The 8,672-nt window shown below is 46.3% G+C and overlaps 1 long non-coding RNA gene across 1 annotated transcript; it reads right to left on the bottom strand.

Annotated features, from left to right (window-relative positions):
* On the bottom strand, window positions 1-4,538 carry LOC125402027 (uncharacterized). Its single transcript, XR_007232526.3, has 3 exons — window positions 4,289-4,538; window positions 3,866-4,196; window positions 1-3,061 (listed from the first exon to the last, which is right to left on the bottom strand). It is a non-coding gene; the product is annotated as an uncharacterized LOC125402027 (long non-coding RNA).
* Between the last annotated feature and the right edge of the window lie 4,134 nt (window positions 4,539-8,672).

The following is an 8,672-nucleotide window of genomic DNA, read 5'->3' as shown; positions in this document are numbered from 1 at the left end:
TGGTGGTGCACACCTTTAATCGCCGCACAAGGGGAGGCAGAGGCAAGTGCATCTCTGTGAGTTCGAGGCCAGTCTGGTTTACAGAGAGAATTCCAGGACAGGCAGGACTGTGACACAGAGAAACCCTGTCTCGAAAGACCAAAAACAATAACAACAACAATAGCAAAAACATGAAACATGGAGGTAATTACCTTGCGGGCTCTCAGTCTTGCAAGCTCAGCCCTGGTCAGCCTCCTTCCCTGCCCTTTCCCAACCAGCCTGGGCTCACAACTGGGGAGCTTTTCAGCTCCCATCTACCCAGTTCCCATTTTCTATTTTCTAGTGTGTTATCTTGGCCTCTAAGAGACCCCGGAAGCCTGTTTTGAATGACTCAAGACCAGGTGTGGTGGCACAAACTTTAGTCCCAGCACTTGGGAAGAGGCAGGCAGATCTCTGAGTTCAAGACCAACCTGCTCTACAGGGAGAGTTCCAGGACAGTCAGGACTGAGTAGAGAGATCCCTTCTCAAAAAACAAGCAAGCAAACAACGAAACCTAACTCTGGAGGAGAAAGACAAAGTTGAACAATTCATGCAAGTGGTTTCTAAAGAGATGAGCCAAAGGGAGTGAAAAAATAATTCAATATTAAAATTAATTAAAAATTCACTGTAGGCATGGTGGTGTGTGCCTGTGCTCGTACTTGGGAGGTGGAGGCAGAAGGACTGAGCAACCTTGTCTCAACACAACACACCACAACACAGCACAGCAAAACACAACACAGCACAGCACAATACAACACAACACAACACAGCACAGCAAAACACAACACAGCAAAACACAATACAACACAACACAGCACAGCACAGCAAAACACAACACAGCACAGCACAATACAACACAACACAGCACAATACAGCACAACTCAACACAACACAACACAGCACAGCACAATACAACACAACACAGCACAGTACAACACAGCACAGCACACTAAGCCGATGCAGATTATTAGAAATTATTAGCACATTATTAGAAAGACTTTCCTCCCCAGCATTCATGTCTCCTATTAATGCATCACCGTCCTCTGGACCCGAGTCTCTGTCATTTCAAAGGGGCCAGCCCGAGATCTGATGGGTATGGGGTGAGCAGACGCCCTCTGTCCCATGTCTCTACTTTCCTTTTTTCTTGGGTATTTTAAAGTTTGTGCTGTGTGATTTGTCCTCCAGCAACCTCTGGTGTCAGAGGCTTATATCAGTCTAGTCCATGAATCAACCCCTTCTCTTTTAATTAAAGTGATGTATCGCTTCGGTACACAAGACAAATGCCGCTGGAACGGAGGCTGGGGATGACTCGGATTCCCATCTGGGTGGGAGGACCCAACACGACGAGTCTCACAGTGACAAGCCAATGGATGAAGTGGGCTCGCTATCAGAATCGGATGGAATTCAACATTCTCCTTTCGGTTCCTCGCAAGACGATTGTGGACAATGACTGCTTTCTTCTATAAATGGTACCGATCCTCAGGGAGTTCTGGGGCAAGACCTTTGGATTTTATTACCAGTCACAAAACGGATTTGTGTTGTGCCGAATGAGTCCCTTGGGGTCCCGATGGTTCAGGAGGGGTCGGCTTTCTCAGCCACTCTGTAAATAACTTCAGCCAGGTGGGAAGGCGACGGCAGCAACAGGGCAGTGCTGGCTTGCCTGCGAGTGTGTGAGCCCCACGATGTGGGCGCCCAGCAGCCGTCCCAGGTCTCTTACTGAAGACTTCCAGCTGTTCCCACCCCACACCCCATGTTCTTTTGTTACATACACACTTTATCTGGTGTGTGTGTGTATGTGTGTGCACATGTATGTAAACACATGTATACCACAGTGAACATGTGGCAGTCAGAGGATAACCTGCAGGAGTCTGTTCTCCTCTTCCACCATACGGGACCCAGGGATTGAACTCAGATTGTCAGGCTTGGCAGCAATCACCTTTCTCCACTGAGCCCTTTCCCCGCCCCTTCTCTCCTTATTTTTGTCACCATTGGGTTAGTCTCAACACCTAAATGTTGATTTCTACAACACCATAATTCTCAGCTTCTGACCCCTGAAATGAAGCTTCCTACCCCCGCTTTAACTACCCTCCTCCTGGTGGCATCCTTCACTTTATAATGGCCAATGGCCACACCATTTTCATGTTGTCTATTTCAAGCGTTCTGACCTGTCATGTTGATCGCTAGCCCTCAGCCTCCTGTCTCACTTAGGTCAGCACTGCTGCCCAGGATTTCCTGCAGTGTCCCCATCTCAGAGCCCATGTTCAGTTGGGGTTGTTCCTTTGTAAATACCTTTGTCCCAAGCCGGGCAGTGGTGGCGTACGCCTTTAATCCCAGCACTCGGGAGGCAGAGGCAGGCGGATCTCTGTGAGTTCGAGGCCAGCCTGGTCTACAGAGCTAGTTCCAGGACAGGCTCTAAAGCTACAGAGAAACCCTGTCTCAAACCCCCCACACACACCAAAAAAAAAAAAAAAAAGAAAAAGAAAAAGAAAATACCTTTATCCCTATGTCTTTCCCACATTGCTCCATTCTCTCCACACCTTACCTGAATAATCAACTCTGTTCATTTGGCTCCCTTGAAATTCTCAATCTAAAAATCTCAAGTAAGGCTTACCACCTTTTGGCAAACATTTGATTTTTTTCTACTTACATTTAAACATATAAGGTAGAGCGAGTTGGAGGAAAACACCCAGAATTGATCTCTGACCTCCCCTTGCACATGTATGTATACACACACACACACACACACACACACACACACACACACGAAGGTTACCCCCCCCCCATTACAGTCATGCCACTATGATCACCAGAGCAGCCAGGACTTCACAGAGAAACCCTGTCCCAAAAACAAAACAAAACAAAAAACAAAAACAAAAACAAAACAAAAAACAAAAACAAAAACAAAACAAGGGACTGGAGAGATCGCTCAGTGGTTAAGAGCATTGCCTGCTCTTCCAAAGGTCTTGAGTTCAATTCCCAACAACCACACAACCACATGGTAGCTCACAACCATCTGTAATGAGGTCTGCTGCTCTCTTCTGGCCTGCGGACAGAATATTGTAAACATAATAAATAAATAAATAATAAATAAATAAATAAATATTTTTTTTAAAAAAAAGCAAAGAACAAAACCAAGCAAACAAAACAACAATAATAACAAAAACCTAATTCAGCGGATAGCCAGGACCATCAGCCAAAATGAAAACAAAGACTTAATTCTGTCAAAGTCCATGGTTCTTGGAAAGTCTCTAAATGTACTACTAACTTTGCCTTTTGGCTTCTGTAGTTCCGATTCTGGCTAGTTATTCTTGTTAACCCAAGTGTGTCAACTCAGAAGGTGATTTTTGTGAGAAGGCTCGAGCTACGCTGGGATCCTGAACGCCCAGTTAACCCAGCAGATTAACAAAGACTTAGATCCACATTCTCCTAGTCTTCTCTAATGAATACCCCACAAGGCATGTGTGTTATACAACCAGAACACGTCATTTCTGATTTTAAAAAACATAATATTGTTATTCTTTCATAACTTCATAATACAATGTATTTTGACCATACTCCCCCACCCCTCCTAGGTTCATCCTTCACCTCCTCACCCCCTCTCAACTTCATGTCTTTTTTTTTTTTTTTTTTAAACTAACCCATTGAGGCCAAATTGTGCTGCCCGAATTTTTGTTTTGTTTCGTTTTAGCCCTGGCTGGCCTTGAGCTTCTGATTTTCCTGCCTCTGTCCTCGGGACACTGGGTCAGCAGACACGTACCACCTGACTTCACACAAGCTTTTCTTTGGTCGACATTGTAAACACAGTTTAGGGAACGCTATTTTCTCACAGTAAACAGAAAAAGATTACCTGTGGAGCCAGGTTCTTGGGCCTGTCTCAGAAAATAAAGATGTTTACCATTAGATTTTTCTCTGTCCCCGTGGTGACACGTTTCAAGGAGAACTGTCACGTGGTTTCCCTTCTGGCAACCAGAATTCCCAGTGCCGCGTGGGCTGTGGGCCAGAGTTCATAGGGTCTGGCAAACGAGGGTTTTTTTTCCCCTGCCCCTCCCAGAGCTGCGACTGTATGCGCTGCTCACTGACAGTGACGAAGGAGTTTGGTTTGCATCTGTCCGTGAGTGGCACCCCAGTAGTGAGGATTCACGGTCTGTAATCAGAACCCGCATGCTAATTATCTCCTCCTGAAAAGGAACGAAAAGCATAAAAATAGCGTTGAAATGGCACCAGCTCCCACAGAAAACGTTCCCCGCCCCCTTCGTCATTTCTTGAGTACCTTGATCTTCCATCGTGAGCAGGCTTGGGAGAGGAGAGAGGTTCACAGTGTCTTGAGAAGTGGTTGTGTACCTCACTCACCACGGCTGGGGAAAGGCTGAAGGACCCCGAGTGGCGGTCTCCGAAGCTTTGGATCGTACAGCACAGCGATAGCTGCGATGCACCGTGACCGCACGCGGCTTATTTTTAAAATGTTGTCACTGTGAATCCTTGCCAGCTGGCCCTGAGAACTCCGGTTTTATCCTGTGATATAAAACTGTGATCTTAGCTAAATGTCACAGTGCACGCGTGGGATCCCAGCACTAGGGAGACTGAGTTAGGAGGAGACTGCTGAGGGTTTGATGCTAACGTGGTCTACATAGTGAGTCCCAGGCTAGCCTGGGCTCCAGAATGAGACCCTCCCTTTTTATTTTTTTAAATGTGATTTAGGATCTCTTCTCAGCATCTAGATCTCTCTAACTCTGTCTCTGTCTCTCTCCTGCTCACTTCTATGTTCATGAAAATGCTGTGCTCTGTAAGCCAGAGCTTACCCTTCTTAAAATTACATTTATTTATTCACTCGTGTCTCTGTGTGAGCACGCACGTGCATGTAGGCACGTGTGCACTTGCCATGGCACATGTGTGGAGGTCAGAGGTCAGCTCCCAGGAACCAGTTCTCTACTTCCACCTGTGGGCCCTGGGGATCGAACTCAGATGGTCAGTTTTGGTGGACAGTGCTTTTTTTTTTTTTTTTTTTTTTTTTGAGACAGGGTTTCTCTGTAACTTTGGAGCCTATCCTGGAGCTAGCTCTTGTAGACCAGGCTGGCCTCGAACTCACAGAGATCCACCTGCCTCTGCCTCTGCCTCCCGAGTGCTGGGATAAAAGGTGTGTGCCACCACCTCCCGGCATGGACAGTGCTTTTACCCACCACGTCATCTGGTCAACCCCAGAGCATCTTTCACTGATGGTTTAGAAAGTCTTGCGAAGCAATGAGACAGACCGTATTGATTGCTATCTGGGGCTACAACCTTCCTGCTAGCACAGCTCTGACTGCTAAGTGTGGGCTGATAACGGGTTCAGAAAGTCTGGCCATGCCTCCAAGTGGGGTAATCATTAAAATAAAGGCTACAAGGTTGGGATATAGTTCAGTTGTGGAGCGTTTGCCTAGCGTGAACAAGGCCTTGGGTTTGATCCCCAGTACAGCACAGAGGGGGGAAAGGTTACAGAATATCCAGCTAAAACTGAATTTCAGACAAAAACAGAAAGAAAGAAAGGAAGAAAGGAAGAAAGAAAGAAAGAAAGAAAGAAAGAAAGAAAGGAAGGAAGAAAGGAAGAAAGAAAGAAAGATTGGGCATGAAGGTGCACACCTGTAATCCTAGCACTTAGGAGGATCAAGAGTTCAACACCAGCCTATGAAACATAGCAAAACCCTGTCAGACAAAGGGAGAGAAGAAGAAGGGAGAAAAGAAGCGAAGGGAAGGAGAGGGACAAGGAGAGGGAGAGGGAGAGGAGAGAACCCTATTCCTCAGGCACTAAAAATGAACTATGAACAAGTCAAATGTGAGAATCCTCACCTGGTCAGGGATGGATCTGGGGTGTGGCCATGTAATGAATCTAGGTAGCTGGAGCGGAGGGTGAATCTACTGGGGGCTTCTGAGAAAGATTTTTCTCCTGATGAAAGTCAGACTGGAAGAGGCCAATTGCACTGTGGGAAGCACTGAGTCTTCCTGCCTTTGGTAACCTCAAGTGAAGATGTATTCTTCAGAACAACAAGAGGTCCTCTTGTCACGAGGAAGAGAAAATCCTGATGAAGTCAGCCAGAGCAAGCCAGGTATCTGTCTGTCGGAATCGGATTCAGTCGTTCAGAAGTTCCCTTCCCCAGACACTTTGTTCTGTGACGTAATGAACATCCTCACTGTGGGAATCGCTTTCTGCTGGGCGTTCTGTTCAAGAGGCTGGCGGCATCCTGAGTGATTCAGCTGACAGGAAGTGGGAGCTCCGGCAGCAGGTGTTAAGGCTGTGGTGGGGCTCCGATCCTGCCCAAGAACTGTCCCCTGGTCACACGCACAGCACTGTTCCACGGTGAGAGTCACTGGACCCACGGAATTCTTTAAAAATTTAAAAAGACAGGACTGGAGAGATGGCTCAGAGGTTAAGAACACTGACTGCTCTTCCAGAGGTTCTGAGTTCAATTCCCAGCAACCACATGGTGGCTCACAACCATCTGTAATGAGATCTGGTGCCCTCTTCTGGCCTGCAGGCATACATGGAAGCTGAACACTGTGTACATAATAAATAAATAAATCTTTAAAAAAATTTAAACAGACAACACTTGGAAGGCAGAAGCAGGTGGATCTCTGTGAGTTCGAGGCCAGTCTGGTCTACAATGTGAGTTCCAGGACTGCCATGGCTGTTACACAGAGAAACCCTGTCTCAAAATTTTTTTAAAAAAGAATTCTGATTTTCTTTGGGAAGCAAAAGCATTCAGTGATAAAGCACATGCTTGGGGTCTTGGGTTCAACAGCCACTATCAAAAATAGCTTTTTCAGTAACAGTCCCTAAAAAACTGACCGAGTGTGGCATACAAGCCGTTTTCGTTGTTTTGTTTTCTAAGTCAGGTATGTTGCCCTAGCTGGCCGTGAACTCACATAGATCTATTTGCCTCTACCTCCTGAGGATTAAAACCACTAATACTCCTACTAAGAGGTGGAGAACGAGAGATGGGGGTTTGTTTTTTGAAACAAGGTCTCCTGTGTGCTAGGTTGGCCTCAGGCTTCCTATATCATTAAGGGTGAACTTGAACTTGCTTCTCTGTGCCCACTTCACAGGCATGCGCCACCATGTCCAGTACTATAAAAATTAAACATTCTAGTTCAAGCTGAATATTTAACAGGCACTAACCCTAAAGAAAACCAAAAGGTCAGGGAGAAGGAAAAACAGACAAGGGAACAAGTGACTGAAGACTGCAGACTTGGTTGGGTAGTGGGTGCACGCCTTTAATCCCAGCACTCAGGAGGCAGAGGCAGGAGGATCTCTGAGTTCACGACCAGCCTGTTCTATAGAGTGAGTTCCAGCCAGGGCTATACAGGCAAACCTTGTCTCAAAAAAAAAAAAAAAAAAAAAAAGAAGGGAAAAACCTTCTGACGGTCTCTGCAAGAATCAGAGCCAAGGGCTAGAAAGATGGCTCAGCAGATAAGAGAGGCTATAGCTCCTTCCAGGGACCTGGGTTCAATTCCCAGCACCCACGGCAGAAGATCACATCTACCCATAACGTCAGGTCCAGGGGGTCTGGAGCCCTCTGGCCTCCTCTGGCACCTGCACGCACGTGATTCACATAAGCTCACTTAGGCACACACAGAATCACGTAAACAAGATTCCTTTTAGGCCTAGATCAGCCTTGCTAGGAGTGACTAAAGAATGGCAAGAAGTCAGAGGTCTGCAGGGGGCGGTGGCAGGAATCTAGGGAAACTACTGGAGTCCTGGAACGTTGATGACTGTGGTTTGGGGAGCCTGCCTCTGCTGAGGAATGTTTTAGCATGGTGTGGACACAACTCACTGATAAAAACAGCTTCTCTGTTAGAGGGAAGTCACTGTCTGTCTGGGTAACTCAGATGTCCCGCTTAGGGCTGAGCACCCAACAGTCACCCGCGGCTCTCAGCACTGATGCCAGGTGCTTACTGGATGCAGTAACTCTGCTCACTGCAGAAAGAAGATTCTCTGCCAAGACTGAGACTAGTCTATGGGCATGAACGTATTTAGAAGGTTGTTTGGTACAATGTCCATTGTGGAAAACCACAACAGTTGTAGGTTCCCCACAAGGCCTAAGACCTCCTAAGCTATAGGCTTTTGACTAGACTTACAAAACCAGCTGTGAATTCTCTCCCGTGAAGGAGGCCTCAAATCCAAGCAGATAGCAGTTGGCTACCACCATTACGGTCATGCCACTATGACACCAGTGGGCACATCTTGCCCAGGAAGTCAGTTTTTAGCATTCACCATTCACCACTTAGTAATAATTTCCCCCAGCAGCCTACACAGTGCCTTCTGGCACTATGAAAGCCAATCAGCAGGGAAGAAACCTTTAGGTCATTAAGTTACAGTTTCATTGCTCTTCTTATATTTTAATTTTCATTTAGTTATTTATTTATTTGACAGTGGTTCTGGGGATGAAATTCAAGCCTTTATACATATGAGGTAACCTTTATATTAACTGAACGACACCTCCCTTTTTTGTTGTTTTGAGGCAGACTGACTGGGTGGCCTGGACCAACCTGGCCTCTAATTTTTTAAAACTCTCCTGCCTCAGCCTCCAGAGTACTGGAATTAGAGACATGTACCACTGTCTCTCTCGTTTTTTTAAACTCATATTATTTCTTCATGTAGCCCAGGCTGACCTTAAACTCCG

Source organism: Myodes glareolus, chromosome 6 (genome assembly GCF_982192425.1).
Source record: "Myodes glareolus chromosome 6, mMyoGla1.1, whole genome shotgun sequence".
NCBI lineage: Eukaryota > Metazoa > Chordata > Mammalia > Rodentia > Cricetidae > Myodes > Myodes glareolus.
The sequence above is the reverse complement of the archived record's forward strand: the minus strand, read 5'-3'. Positions and strand labels throughout refer to the sequence as shown.